Source organism: Anser brachyrhynchus, assembly GCF_964034855.1.
Source record: "Anser brachyrhynchus genome assembly, chromosome: 7".
NCBI lineage: Eukaryota > Metazoa > Chordata > Aves > Anseriformes > Anatidae > Anser > Anser brachyrhynchus.
This window is the reverse complement of record NC_137701.1, coordinates 37,025,839-37,041,015: the sequence shown is the minus strand read 5'-3', so window position 1 is coordinate 37,041,015 and position 15,177 is coordinate 37,025,839. Positions and strand designations below refer to the sequence as shown.

Genomic DNA, 15,177 nt, shown 5'->3' with positions numbered 1-15,177 from the left:
AGCCACTGGCTGGATCAATAGAAATTGATTTTAGAATAGTGAGTAGAAGCAAACAATTGCATAAAAGGGGAAATAATCTTATGCTGAAAGCAATTGGATAATACACATTTTACCCGTAACTGATGGGTTTGTAGAGATAAAAATAAAGCTGGGCATTTATGACCTGAAAAAAAAAAAAAAAAAAAAAAAAAAGAAAAGTTAAATGAGGTTTTAATTCTGATTTGAGATATTTTTGTGCCTGATATAGAACAAAGTATCTAATTTTATTCTAAGCAGGGTGGATTTTATTTTTTCATCTTTGCTGGCTTATTTCTGTTTAGTTGTGAAAGAAGTGTGCTAAGTAGCCCCAGAAGGGCTTTCAAAGGATAGATTGCTATTGCTTTCAGTTGTACAAAAAGGTTAATTATGGAGGTTGGGAAAATGTTGCTGCTTTAATGATAAGGGACTACTATACAGAAATGACTAACTGAGCTAGGTTTCACGGTCATCTTAATTTTAAAATAAATGACAAAACATCAGGCTCCTTGATCATTCTAAGCGTTAAAAATGAAAGGTCCGACATGCATGAGAAATACCTAATGACCAGAAAATCTGGGATAGGTAACAGAGGAAGAGATCAACCAAAAATAATTCATTAGAATTTCTGTGTAACATGATCTTTTTAAAACTAATTAAAAATGTAAAAAAAAAAAACACAAAGTGGTAGAATTTTTGCCAGAGTTTATAGACTGTTAAATAAAACAGAATTCATAATAAATGAAATTGTAATTTTATACTCGATGGTTCTCTCCATGGGTCTTATTCTGTCATTCCAGTCAATTAGGTCCTGAAGGATTTCAAAGGAGAACAGAATATGAATTTTATCCTTGATGTACTAAAGTTGACATATAGCTTCTGATTTTGCACAAAGTGACTGAATAAGGAAAAGACCTATTCAAGATTTGTGAAACTTTTTTTTTTTTTTTTTTTTTTGCCAGGAATGTGAAAATCTGTAAATTACAGTGTTTACTAGAATACACAAGAAAGCCTGTACCTGTCAAATTAAAGATTGGTTGCTTCAGAGCATCATCCTTGAAAAGAGTTGAGACCAATGGTGGGTAAACCTCCATAGGTACCAGAAATTCACATTCTGCTTAAGTGAGTTTTCTTATATGAATTCATTGAGTCCAAAGAAAATTGCTCTGGGCTAGTGAACCTCTAAGAAACGTTGCAATAACTGTCTGTCTGCTGAGATTGTCTCTTACAGATGCCCTTGAGGGCCACCTCTGTTCTCAGCACACACATGGGTGCTGGGATCCAGTGCTGCTGTGGGGGGAATGCTTGATGCTGAGCTGCCAAGCCACTCCTGGCAGGCTTTCACGGCAAAGGGGATTCCCCTAGGGCTAGCTGCAGTTTTTGTTTTAATACCATCTGTATCTATTACCTTACGGCTTTTGATGTACCATGATTATCTTAAGTCATCTGTTAGATTCTGAATTGTGTTTGAGGACCAAGCTAATAGAGCCAAGCCAACGAGGAGTTCGAGTGTTTCGTGTTCCACTCTGTCTTCAGAGTTGGAAGAATTTGCACTGAATTTTGATGGAAAACATTTTAGTCCTATTCCACCCTACTCTTGACTGACTTGAATGAATTTAAAAACATCATCCATCTGCCTACTGTGCAAACAGAATATCTGGAGGAGGTGACCAAGCAACAGCTTCATCAGTATTCCCAAGATACTTCATTTGGTTTTAATTCTTCAAAATCCAATAGCCCAGTATTTCACAAATTGATGATAATTGCCTGTTGCTGTCAATGAAAAAATGCCAGTATTCAAGTAATGTAAAACTGCAAATACAGTAGAAATTAGCAGAAATTAAGTAGATGTTTGAAGGCTATTGTATTAATTTATAATTCACAAAATTAATGAGTTTGGTATGAAAGTTAATATTTAGAGATACTTAGAATGAAAACGGTTATTAGAAACTTCATTAACATCAAAATGAAGAAACTTTTGCTTTTCATAATAATTTTCCATGCATTTGTTTTGCAATTCTGAAATGTGTTAGTCTTATAAATAGTGACAACACAGGAGAAAGCTGTGGAATTTTAGTAATATTGGGGAAAGTGGTGAAGTTTGGGATGTCATTAAAGTGATAGATATGAGAATGATTAGTATTTGCATATTTTATTTCCCTTTGTTTCCTGTCAGTTCTTTAATACACATGGAAATTGAGATTTTTTTTTTTTTTGGTGTTGGAGAATGGGATTGGCTCTCCCTTGGAGTGCATCTGCAGGAGGTTTTCAGGTCAGTGGTGGTACTTGCCCCATGGCATGGTCCCATGGACCCTGCTTCCCAGAGCAGGCACAGACCAAGCTTCGAGCTATGGGAAACATCAGGAGGTTGCAGTTGTTCCTAAAAATGCAGCTGTGTTAAATAAATAGGTATGTTTATGGGCTTCTGTGCTTCTGTGGTTTCTTTTGCAGTCTTGTTGGTAAGAAATAAAAGACTTGATTTGGTCCCAAAATCACGGAGAACGTTGACTACCATAGTCTACAAATAAAACTGTTCCTTATTCCAAAGAGTCCCTACTGAGATCTTGGCAGTGACAAAATGTTGGGATGATGTGGAGTTAAAGAAAACACTGCTGATGAAATAATGTGGGAAAGCTCTTCATAGGAGCTGGGTTTTGTTGTGATGAGATAAGGAGCTGTAGCTGCAGGAGGGGACTTGGTTGTGGATAGAAAGGGCATTGCAAAGGAAACAAGAGGCATTGCAGACTAAAAAAAAGGTACCAAATGGTAGCCAAAGACCTAAAGAAGGAAAGCATTTCACAGGAAAACACTGTGATGAACAATGATTTCAGTATTTTGTGAGTTTATAGTTTATCTAAGAGGATAGTCTTCATTGACTAGATCAAGGCCAAAGCATTGCCGAAGGCTCCCCAGTGTTTGGGGCTTGCTCCCCAAGTCTCTGAATTCCAGAGATCCCTTGGGCAGTGGAGACTCCTGGCTCAGGATGGCACCTAGATCCTCTCTGGTAGACTACATTTCACTTCATTGGTAAATTTTTGCACATGTAAAAATGTATTATATATAGTATGTCTTGAAATCCCCCCACCCTATAAATCTCAGAGGTAAGCACTTGGCTTTGTTTGTTCTGAAATAACGTAGTTTTGTTATGACAAATAGCTCCATTTGCTTTTGTTTCAGATAAATACAGCAAATAAATGTTTTTATTTGCTTGTAGTTACTCCTAACTAGCATAAGTCAGTTTGGAGCATCAGGAGCCTATATAGATGTAAGAGTTAACCAGGACTTCAGTGTAATTCTGTTTGAATATTTAGCCATTATTTCATGCAAGTAAAACCACCGAGTTGCTTATTTAATGACTTATTTGTTTATATTGAAAGTCAATTAGCATGGCCCCTGTGGTTCCCTTACCTTTTCTCTTTGGGGATTCTAACCGGGGGATGCTCCGTGCAGCGTGCCCGTGGCACCCAGCTGCTCCCACGGTCCGCGGGGGTTCCCTGGGGCAGGGAGGTGCCAAGGTAGCACAACAGGGCAGGGTGAGGACACAGCACAACAGGAGCAGACCTGAGACTGCACGGCGTTTAAACTTGCTCTTAGAGTTAGCTTTAATAAATACCAGCTTTGGGTATCGATGGGAACATAATAGAAAAGGAAGTATCGTTGCATTATTCTACTTACCGATGGCTGAAGAAGGCTCAGTTCCAGCCTGTGCTGTGTGAACATTTGCAATTGCCTTTTATTATTATTATTATTTTTCTTTTGCTAAGAGAGGAAAGTCCTTTAGGCTCCAGGGGAGTGTGCTGGAGCAGTGCTGTGGAGCTGTGGGGACAGGGCCGAGGCACTGGCACGTCTTTCTCATTTGCTGCCAGTTCAGCTGGTGCTGGGCCACCGTGGCTCCGGATCTGTCCCCTCCGAGCAGAGCAGCCAAGTGCCAGCACATCCAAGCTGTTTGCTGGGCATTTCTGTCGCTGCTTTAAAGCAGGCGTATATCCTCACGGGAGCCTCTCTTGAAGCCTCCAGCATATTTTTGCACTGGTGACTGTGCCTAAATTGGCCCACATTAACAAAGGGAGCCATATATGTTTTCTACGCTGAGACAAACCATTTTATTTTTATTTTTTTAATGGAAAGTCAGTATTATTCTTATTTATCTGCCCGCATGCTCAGGTATTGATATGAACCCTTCCAGACCAGGGAAGCATGAAGCAGATGCTGGGCAGTGAACCCCACACCTTTCTTCTGGCATTCAGGTACTGAACTGGCACCAAGAGGCTGTTGTCAGCAAGATGTGCTCGCAGCTAACAAATCGCCAAATAAAAACAAATGGCAGCGACCAAGCAAACAAGATGTGTTAATAAGAACGTTATTTTGATAGGGCGTGCAAAGGAGTGACAGAGGGATTGGGTGAGTAATGCACAGCCAGAGCACCCCCAAGGGCAGCCTTCATCTGGCACAAGGAGCCCTTCTGGCCGTGACAGCCCTTCATCTATCTCAGCAGGCATTCAACAAGAATCACATTCTAATTTCACATTTTCCTAAACAATCTCTTCAAATAATTAGTAAAGAAGCTCTGGAAATTCAGCAGTAAAACCTGATCCTCTAAAATAATTTTTTTAAGTAGTGGTATCATGGAACCTCCCAAAGACCAGGAGATATCTTGGTGATTCTATTTGGTTTATTTGGAATCTAAATATAGGTTTTATTTTTTCTTTTAATTGTAGAAACAGAGAGAGAACATTTATTTTTAAGAAGGCAGCTGTCAAAACAGTCTGCTTTAGATGGTTTCTAATAAATTTGGTGACCTAGAAGAAAAGAGAAAAGTAAGGAATATTTTAACCTGGTTGCAGATATTAAGCCTCCAAGAGAATATCGATTTATTTAAATAATTGTGCTCAGTTTTGAAACTAAAAATGTTAAAAAGCAAAGAGATTATTATTCATTAAAAAGATGTCATGAGTCATTTCAGTTTATTAACCCATGCTGCTCAGCAGAGGAAAAGCAGAAGAAATACCAGGTCCCTGCTGAATAAAGTTTGATCATTGTGTTGGGTGTTGATGAACTGAAACAGTGACATTCAGCAAACAGGTTTAAGGCTTTTGTGGCAGATATGAAATGGAGAGTAAATATTCCTAGTGGACTGTATAAGTTTATGCCATCAGCATCTCCGATTGCTTCAGTCAATCATAAATCCCTCCGAGACAGCATTGGAATTGCCCTCATGTTACGCAGGCTCATTGACTTTTATTGTGTAAAGTATTTCATCCTCTGCAGGAAGAAGACAGTGTGGCAAACACAGTCTCTGCCTCCAACTTGTTCATCGTAGCAAGGAAGGGAGTTTGCTGGAAAGGGAATCGGGACAGCGACTTGCTCTTGGTAGAGGAGGAGATGCTGTGTCTATTTTAAGAGACATCAACCTCAAATCCAATTAATTAATTGCATTTTTGCAGTACTCCAAACATGCTTTCAGGTGTTATGTCTGTCTGGGGTGTCGACAATGTCATTTTTCTACTTCTCTCAATTTTCACTCTACAGCTCCCCGAGAGCCTGACACATACAAAAGGCAGCCAGACCGAGACTTTATTCTGTAGTCTGTCCCTGATGGGAGTAAGTCCATGGTGCCCATTAAAGTGAAGGGATTTCAGCACAGGAGCCAGTGGTCTGCTTGGACACAGCTGGAAAAACTGGAGCTTAAAAATATTATTTCAGAACTGCAACTGTGAAGGTGGTGACTCACTGCAGAAAGTGCTGACAGTAAAAACCCTTCCTATGCATGTATTTTTAACATGAACAGTAATACATGGATGAAATGCAGTTAAAAATACAGAGTTTTGGATTAACATTAAAAGAAATTGCCATATTAACTGAGCACAACTTTTCTCAAGGAAAAATTCAGGTTTCACTATGAAAACACCCAATTCTGTATCTCCACGCCAAACGGGAGATAGACCTGCAAGGCCTGTTGGCAAAAGGATAGCACATTTCCATCTAATGGAAATTAAATGATGTCACATGTAAGGATTTGGTTGACGTTGGCCAAGAAAAGTAGAAGTAGTAAAAGATTATTTATTATTAAAGGCTGTAAATCACCGTGGTCAGATCTCTTTAGTGGGGAGCAGTGCCTCAGCTGGCTGGATGTCATCCCTGGTGAGCAGTAAATGACTAATGGCATTCCTGTTAGGGCAAACGGAGCCCACCGAGAGCTTTGTAAATGTTCCCAGTTAATTAAGATATTACCAGTTCAGCAAAAATAATAAAAATATTAAAAAATGGAATAAATGTAGATACAGTTAGCATGTTTTAATGGATTCATTCTTTGATCATTTATCTCCCGGTCAGCATTACTTTCAAATACGATAAAAATGGAAGAGACGTTGAGCAGAACCCAAGTAAGTGCAGCTGTGAGCTTCTCCCGGAGTGGTGCAATGCTAATGCTCTTTACCACCACACACACCTACGTGCTGACTCTTCAGCTGAAAGCATTTCCAATTAAGAAAAGAATCCAGGTGCCTCATGGTGTCAAGGAAAACAGAGAGAGATGTTAGATTTTCGAAACACCTGTAAACTTTAGTATGACACGACTGGCAGCAAGTAGAAAGACTTGCTGCTTTAATTGTAGGAAGAAAATCACATTTATGTTAGCTTTCTTACCTTTCAGAGGCTTTTTAATAGGCTGAAATGTATAGCTGAAAGGAAAAAAAATGTGTCTGAAGCTAGAAAAAAGTCAGGCCTGTACCTCTTTCATCTCACTACAATTAGAATACAACTGTAAACCAGATATTTCAAAAATTGTTTATGAACTTGCAGGTCTGAGCTGAATAACCATCTGTAAAATTTTAAAAATTAAAATCCCTTTAGGAAATGGTGACCTTGCAGAGCTTAAATTGCATATGAAATTCCGAAAGCTGAATTAGTTAGGAATAGATATGATCTAGATAAAAACGAAGTTTAAAAAAGTACAGGCTGTTCCTCTCCATCTGAAAGGCGTGAAGAAAAACCTGACTCCTCTCTAAGTTGCCTGTGTGTGCTGTTTCTTGCAGCGTGCTCCTTACTGCACTTATGTCCAGACCCCAACAGTGGTGTGGTGAGTTGCGCATCTCGTGGAGCACTGCAGAGGTGCTCGAGTTGGGGCTCTTGGGCGTTCAGCTGCTGTCTGCGTAGAATTGAAGCCTAGCTAAAAGGGAGGGTGCTGAATGCTGTCATGAAAACACAGCTTTCCCAGTGGAGCTAAGGTATTATACCTACTCATCCGTGTGCTGCAGACCCTGCACTGTTAGTAGTAATAGGGCTGTTGGCTTATCCTGGGTAGTGGTGGTCTGCTCAAGTCTTGCTCCACTCTTTCTTCTCCACCATTGCGTCAAAGGTGATGCTCCTGTGGAAGTTTTTGGTGGGAGCAGAGAAGTTCCCAGTGGCCTCTGATTGTAAAACATTACAGACATTTTATTAAATGCTAAATAAAAGAAGTCATGGAAGGAAAACCGTAAAGAGACAGAGCTTGGCCAAAATACCGTGCAGCAAAATGGTCTATAAATTAACATGCTAGTTAGCTCAAACACCAGCAGAAGCAGAGAACCTTATATGGGCCATTATGGGACACTTACGGGTTTTTACAGCAGGCTGAACTTTCTGCCAGTTAACTTTTATGTTGTTTTTAAACTTGATCATCTTCACTGCTGTTGTCCAAATGCCATTAATTTAAAGAACTGTCAATCAAAGGTGATTATTAGTATGCTGGGCTTGCAGTGCTCTGCATATACAGCAGAATGCACTGAAGGCTGAAATGCTATAGTCCATCTTGCTTGTGTATGGGATGGAGATCAAATATGACAGTGGCTGTTAACAAAATGATAAAGAATCTCAAAGTGGATGATATAATTGAAATTGTACTTTGAAGTTGAATTTGGAGTTTTAAAATTCCATTATTTAATGCGTAACTATAAAAAAGGTACTTTCTAATGAGCAGGTCGCAGTGACATGATGTAGTCAGCTTTTAAGAGATTTTTTTCTTGCAGATAGGAGTCAGAAGTTGCCAAATTCAGAGCTGAAATCTGAAATTGACAGCGAAGTTCTACTAGTAGTGCAAAAATGCAAATTAAATGCCTGTACGAATGAATACTACTGTAAATGGGGAATATAATATTCATTCTGAAAATAAATAAGCAAATAAATAAACCCACAAGAATAAGTATACAATTATTTCACTAATTGTATACTTCTACTGGCTGCACATCAGAAGTCTGGTGAATGGCTGAGATAGGTTGGTTACGATTTAGGTCTGTTGACTTTTGCTTTTCTTTAGAGACAGAGGCAGAGTTGTACCTAAAACAGAGCAAGAAACAGTAATAAACTGATATAACCGGCACAAAATCTCAACAGTGTACAAAATGTCACTTAAGGGGCTCTTTGATGTTTGTGGAAACAGGGCATTAGCTTTATTTGTCAGTTCTTTCCATTTGCATTTCTGTGCTCTTTGCTTCCTAAGGAAATCTTTTTCCATTTAATTAGAAAGAAAAGCTAAGATATATACTTGTTAACAGACTTAATTTGCAGCACTATGCCAAAGGTTCTTTGCGAGTCTTGGGAGGGAGTGTGAGGTGAGAAGAAAATTTCATATTGTTCCTTCCAAGCCCTGAATGTTAATGGTTATTGCTTCTTTCCTGTCGCTTTCTCCATTATATCTGTTGTTGAGTTCCACGCTTTTTATTTTTATGCAAATTTAAAAAAGAGGCTATCTCACCTGCCTAACTACCCCATGCACCCGCAGTTGTGTACATCCCTCTATTTATACTTAACTTTGGAAATCACATTAGTGCTTTTTTTTCAAAGGAGTAAGCAAAGCAAAATGTGGAAAACTAAAAGCAGACAGCAGTGAGGAACTTGAGAAATTTGTATGTTTTGAAAGAAGGGATTAGTCACAGTACAAAATGGTTATGATTATGGTACTTTTAATAACGGGGTGAAAATGGTTAAAATATAGAGCAAATTCCAGTTCTGTGTGTTGTTAAATCTGTGACTTTCATAATCTGAAAATTCCAGTCTTATGTGTAGTGTAAAAAATTGTGATTTAATTTCATGAAGACAAAGTTTTTCAAAACTTTAAATCTACCTAGCATTATGGTCATCTATTGCCTTTGCTAATTGTTAGAACTGTGTTAAAAAAAACGCAGACGTTAATTTGCTGTATGCAGAAGTACGCGTAATATGAATAATGTTCTAATTGGCTGTTTTAGCAAATTTTCTTCATGCATGGACTCTGTACCAAATCACAATGTTTGCAACATGATTTTTCCTAAGTCCTGTTAAAAAGGGCTTTCTCTTTGTACATTTCTGTTTTTACACAGACAGATTGCCCATCGATATTTTGCAAATAATGGTCAAAAAAGTAATCCTTCTGAACTACATCAAGTAGTTATTTGTAATGCCAAAGGCCTGTGGACAAGGACATTCATCACATTAAACTAGTCGCCAAACAGCAGCAGTATAAACCCCAAGATGCCTTCCAGGTGTTACAGCTTTGGAAGGGCTGTTCAGGTGTACTGAGGGTGGTTGCTACTAGAGGGAGGTGACCAAGGTGTCAGAATGGAAGACATCTGTGAGTTTTCTTAAAACTTCTTGGTAATTGCCCTGCTACAGGTTTGCAGGACACCCCCTTAAAAATGTAAGAGGGGGGCACAACATGTGTCAGGCCCAGCTCCTCATGCAGCACTTCCCCTTGGAAGCGGTGTGGAGATGGGAATTAGGGTGAGTCCCTTCTGTGCAGTCCCAGGCATTTGCAGTGCATTGGATGCAAGGGCTGTGTGGGGGAGTGCTTAGAAGCCAATTAACTCTTTAATTGCACATTTAATGTAATAATAGCAAGGTACTTCAATGTACCTTGTACAAAGTAATTTACATATTGAAGAATATTTTGCTCTCATCCTTTCCTCTTCCTAGTTCCCTTCTAAAATACTACATCTGCAAGTAACATCCCATGATTTCTAGGGTTTGCTGCAATACCCTTGGCTATTTTACTTCATACCTTTATTTGGTTACTGCCTTTTCGTATTCTTATAGCAGTGATGTACACTGCAGTGCATGAGGCTTATTTCATAGCCACGTTCCTACAGAAATTGTGGTTGGTGCAGGTTAGGGGGTCTCTGCCTCTGGAGAAAGCTGCAAGACTGTGGTTCTGGATTTTCTTTAAATTATCTGGTAATGCTTTGTCTTTAAAGCAGAGTGTATATTTATAGTAGTGTTGAAGTGAAAAAGGATTTATAATCCACAAAACGTGCTGGAAACAAAACAACAACAACAAAAAAGCATAAGACTCGTAAAGAAAACAAAACTCTGTATCCCAAATATCGGTATGATTAACTGTATTTAATTTCACTCCACTGCTGAGGAGGACTCCAAAACTAGTTTCTTTTAGATACTAGGAGTAGAACAGTTGAATTTATTTCTCCAACAGCCCTTGCCCTGTGCGCTGGCAGGGCACAGGGTCAGCCATTTTGGGGAGCTGCCGTTTGGGCTCCGTTGTTGGACTGGGCCTGCACAGCAGAGCTCAGGGTTGATAAGCTCTCCACCTGAACCTGGCCACTCGCAAACTTTCCCAATCTCACCAATAAAGATGGGGAGTTCAGTTCCGTGATCGCACTTTTTTTTTTTCTCAGTTTTCAATAGGAAAACCTGTTACTGGTAGGAGAGGTTGTCAGAAGGCCATGTGAGATACCATTAGTAGGATTTGTGGGGACTTACCCTGCTCGATTCAGGCCTCTTGAGCAGCCTCAGCAAGACTTCAGGAGAGACGCTTGCTCATTGTTAACACACCAGTAACTACAGGAGGATATTTAGGAGGCTATTTGCAGCCTGGAGCAGTTGTCATGTGTTCCATATAAAAAGCTAATGTAGTCTTCTTTTAGAAATAACAGCTGGAAGTCGCGCTGCAGCAGGTAGGACAAGCTATACTTGAAGTGGTTTTGCCGTGCCCAGGAAAAAGTGAGTGAACACCAGTGCTGAGAGCCAGCACTGCAGCTCCGGGAAGGGGGCTGCAGGGCTCGAGCTGGTGAAAAGTCCAGCTGCACAGGGAGATGCAGAAGTGCCAGGGCAACATCCGCGTCCCAGTCCACCAGGGACTTTGCAGCGAAGCAGCCAAATAAACCTTCATGGCGTCCAGTTGCCACCGTCTCTGCTAATTTCACGTGGTCTGCCTGAGATATACCAAGTCAGGTTGTTATTTCAGAGGGAGATCCTGGAAAGTTTTTCTGTGTGGCAATGCTGAAATCCCATTCAGTCTTTTTTGGGAATGTTTCTGGATTTCAATTTGAAATTATTTTTGTTGAATGGTTTACTTTTTTTTTTTTTTAAGATGATGTAATGTGACAAGGACAAGCCTGATTTAAAACAGAGTAATTGGACTGATGTAATGTTTTGTTTAAAACATTCATTTATGCATGTTTTGAATATGTAGGGCTTGTCCAGAATTGGAACAAAAAGACATCTTGGAGTATCTGTGTTATGCAGGATATTAGTTATGTGCTTTGTATCTGTTTGACTAAAGTTAGGCTGTGCTGAATCCAAGTGATATTGTGTTCTCTCCCCCACACTATGCAGAAAGACAAGGAAGTTAATAAAGCACTGCCAGCATTATATATTTCTAACATTTTACTGAATATGCTATGTAAATTAAATATTTTTTGATCAAGAAGAAGAGAAATCATCACTCATGTCAGACATCTGCACTCATAGCATTTAGAGCTAGGGCTGAATTGCTACTTAATTTAAAAACCAGAAGTATAAGAAATTGTACATCTAACTTGACATTTCACAACCTTCCTATATTTGAGGAGGGAATCAATTGTCTGCTTTATCAAGCACTATAGAGTTTTAATTTCTATTATCCTTTAAACCCCTCCTGTCACAAAACAGTTGTGGTTAGTATTCATGTGGAATTACACATGATAAATCATTAACAGCAGCAACATATCGATATACAATATACATATGAAACAGCAGTGTATGTATACAAATGCACTGTTATAATAATGTACATGTAAGGACATATCGGACCAGCTCCATGTGGGAAGGGATGACCTTCTGCAGTACCAAATGAATTACAAAATCTTTTCTAGCTACTACAAGTGTATAGATCATATTGTTAGAGCACCCATAAAAGTCATAGTTACTGTCAAATTGAGAAATTTTAGCTCAGTACTTCTGTTTGTCTTTCGCTGTCATGGGAGAAAATAAATCCTTCTTATTAGAAGGACAAGATGTACCGCTGGATACTGCCTTGACAAATGACCTTTTCCTAGCTTTAATAGCTTCAGAAACTGTACCCTTGAAAACAAGCTTGCGTTTACATTTGCCATTTGAATGGTTGGGCGTTGCGTGTTTTGTTTAGTGTCTTTGGGTAGCATTATTTAAAATTGCCTTTTGACATATTTCTCCTATACATTTCTCCGGCGCTAAGGAACAGCCTGGAATTTCTCCTGCTGCTTTGGCTTTGCTAAACTCTTCAGTTCTGTAAAATACAGATGCTGAATACCTTAATGAGACAGGCAGGTGAGGTGTTACTTGCTGTAATATCGCCTTGTGGCATTAAGAGGAAAAAAGGCATTCTTGCAACTTTTCGCTAGGGACGGACAGAACGTATCCCTCCGTGTTCGTTAGGCCATGTCAGGCTGTGGCTGTCCCCTCACAGCTGAGATGACAGGAGGCCATCCTTCAGAGCAGTGAACGTGTCAGCCCGCCGTCCCCTCAGCTGTCACGGCATTGTTATGCATATGGCAGACGAAAAAAGGGGGCGATCGGATTGAAACATGGAACCGCGCAGGCAGAAAGAGCATGGCTCAACAAATGCGATCTTTACTTTAGAAATGGGAATGAAAACACGAATCCGCCTTTATTAAAGTTTGCACAGCTGCCTCTTATTACTCACATGGTAGGTGAGAGGGGTTATGCTCCTTCAGCACAGAACACTTGCTTTCTCATGACATTCTCTGTCTGGCCAGCCTCAAAACATGCTGGTTTATTTTTAATAAGACTGTAGTGATGTCCTATGGTCTTTATAATAACCGGCACAGCTCTTAGCCCACGTGGTGGCCTGCCTGAACCTTGAGGAAGCAAAGCTCAAGGAGCCACAAGCACCTGGAGGAAGCGCTGGTCCCTGGGGGAAGGTGTATGGCCTGCAGCAGGGCCTCCAGAAAACGGCTGGATCTTAGGTTTTTTTTAGTAAGCACAGCTCAGAAAATGCAAGTTTTTCTGTGTGCGTAAGTAATTCAAAGCAGCTATACAAATACCTAAAATGAAATCAGTAATGCAGCTGGAAATCTGTATCATTCATACAATTCACTGCATCATACTTTGACCCAGACTATTTATGTAGCTTCGTAGGCAATGAAAATAACTATACAGCTACTGAGAATGAAAACAGCCTGTGCAGAGTGCAGGCTTCACAGCTATCTGGTACCAGAAGTGACACTGAAAGCCATTACATCTGAAGATTGCTTCAGGATGGATTTTTGATGCAGCAAAATCATACATTGAATGTACTGTCATTAAGTTATATGAAAACACGATGATAATGTGACAGGCAAAAATAAATGTGGAAGCGTTGACCTGTGTAGAAAATAAACTGTTGCAGGGAAGTAAATCAGATATAATGTCTTTGATGACCATATCAAAGTGATTGACAGTGTGGCATATGACGGGAAACAAGAAGAAGGGCAGAGGAAAGGAAGAACTGGAAGCATGTTAAAAAAAAATACAGTTCTGACTCAATGCTTGATATATCAGATTGATCAAGAAAAAAAAAAAAGAAGCTTATGACTCCTGAAATTCACAGTTTGTTGAGATTCACTAACGATAAGGAAGCTTGCCGGAGGATCCAGAGGCTGCCTTAGAAGAAGAAAAAAAGTGATTCAATTTCCTGGCATAAACTTGATCTCATTTATTCCAGTTATTGCAGATTACTGTAAACTAATTATTGAAGCCTTCCTTGGTGCAGAGGCACTGCTACTCTACAGATTCAGGAGGGAAGCCTGAGTTCCAGCATCTACTGTCTGTACAGCAACTTTTATTGAAGCCCTGAATAAAACCACCCTGCTCAGTACTTTTTAACTTACATAATGTATTTCAGTCCCAATTGCTCTATCTATTAACCTATATACACCTATACTGGGAAAAAAATGAGTGCAAACCTAAGATGCAGTTTGCTATTTCAGTCTGTCCTTGAAACCTCAAATAAATCAGACAGAATAAGACCACTTTAATTTCCACCAGCAATCGTAGTAGTTTTCCACAACAAGTAAGTAACAGGGCTCTCACTTTAGTAACTCAATATAGTTGCAACACATTTACAGAGGTTTTTATTATTTTCAGATTAAAATGTAGTGTCAGAGATAATGCATTTCCAGGTAACCATACTTTAGGCAATAACACATCTTTTGAAATCTGAATAACATTGTACACAAAGTTCCACTTTTTTTTTGGGAAATAGAAACGTGGAGTTTTTTCAACTATGACATGCTTTTAAAATACTACAGTCTACTGTCACTAGGCTTTAATAAGGGCAAACATCATACAATAAAATAAAAGGTCATTTATGACAAGAATGTAAATATACAGTAAATCCTTAGCAAAGATATGCCTTGAAGTTGGCTGGGGAGGTGAGGGTTATTCCAGTCTAGCTTTCAAAAGTGGAGAGTACCTTAAGCTGTTTGTTTGTTTATAAACAATCATTAGTATTCATAAATCTCATGCCCTGAATAAGCCTTCTTTCCTGTTTGCTTTGCTTGCAAGAGCACGCACCCAGCCTGTAACTTCTTCAAGCTGATCCCTACCATAAAGGCAGCTCATCCAGCTAAGGGTAGGTAGGTGAGTGTAAATATCCATTTATTTTATTTTATTTTATTTTATTTTATTTTATTTTATTTTATTTTATTTTATTTTATTTTATTTTATTTTATTTTATTTTTTTCAGGGGCCCCTGTTTCTCTCGTTAAGCCATTATGAGCTATATTTACCAAAGAAAAATAAAAAAAAAGAAGGATAACTTAACACTGATGCTCAGCAGGTTTGCTGGCAGACCAGCCCCCTGTAATTGCTGCTGCCAGGGCTCCCCAGTGGAAATGCTAAGCCCCAAGATAGGTGCTGCGCTGCAGCAGGGGAAAACCCTGAACACACCGCCTA

General features: G+C 39.3%; 1 protein-coding gene and 1 long non-coding RNA gene across 3 annotated transcripts in view; one reads left to right on the top strand and one right to left on the bottom strand.

Moving 5' to 3' along the window:
- Positions 1-3,351, top strand: part of LOC308198381 (uncharacterized protein) — a 45,612-nt gene extending 42,261 nt beyond the window's left edge. Inside the window, exon 5 of the mRNA XM_080600685.1 lies at positions 978-3,351. The gene's annotated coding sequence lies outside the window, so the exon portion shown is untranslated. The remainder of the gene's footprint in view (positions 1-977) is intronic.
- A 2,673-nt stretch (positions 3,352-6,024) lies between these two features.
- On the bottom strand, positions 6,025-14,894 carry LOC308198383. 2 transcript variants are annotated; one of them, XR_013953869.1, is made up of 2 exons: positions 8,187-14,894; positions 6,025-7,424 (listed from the first exon to the last, which is right to left on the bottom strand). It is a non-coding gene; the product is annotated as an uncharacterized lncRNA (long non-coding RNA). The 2 variants fall into 2 exon arrangements; XR_013953870.1 differs by having other exon boundaries at positions 10,744-14,894.
- Between the last annotated feature and the right edge of the window lie 283 nt (positions 14,895-15,177).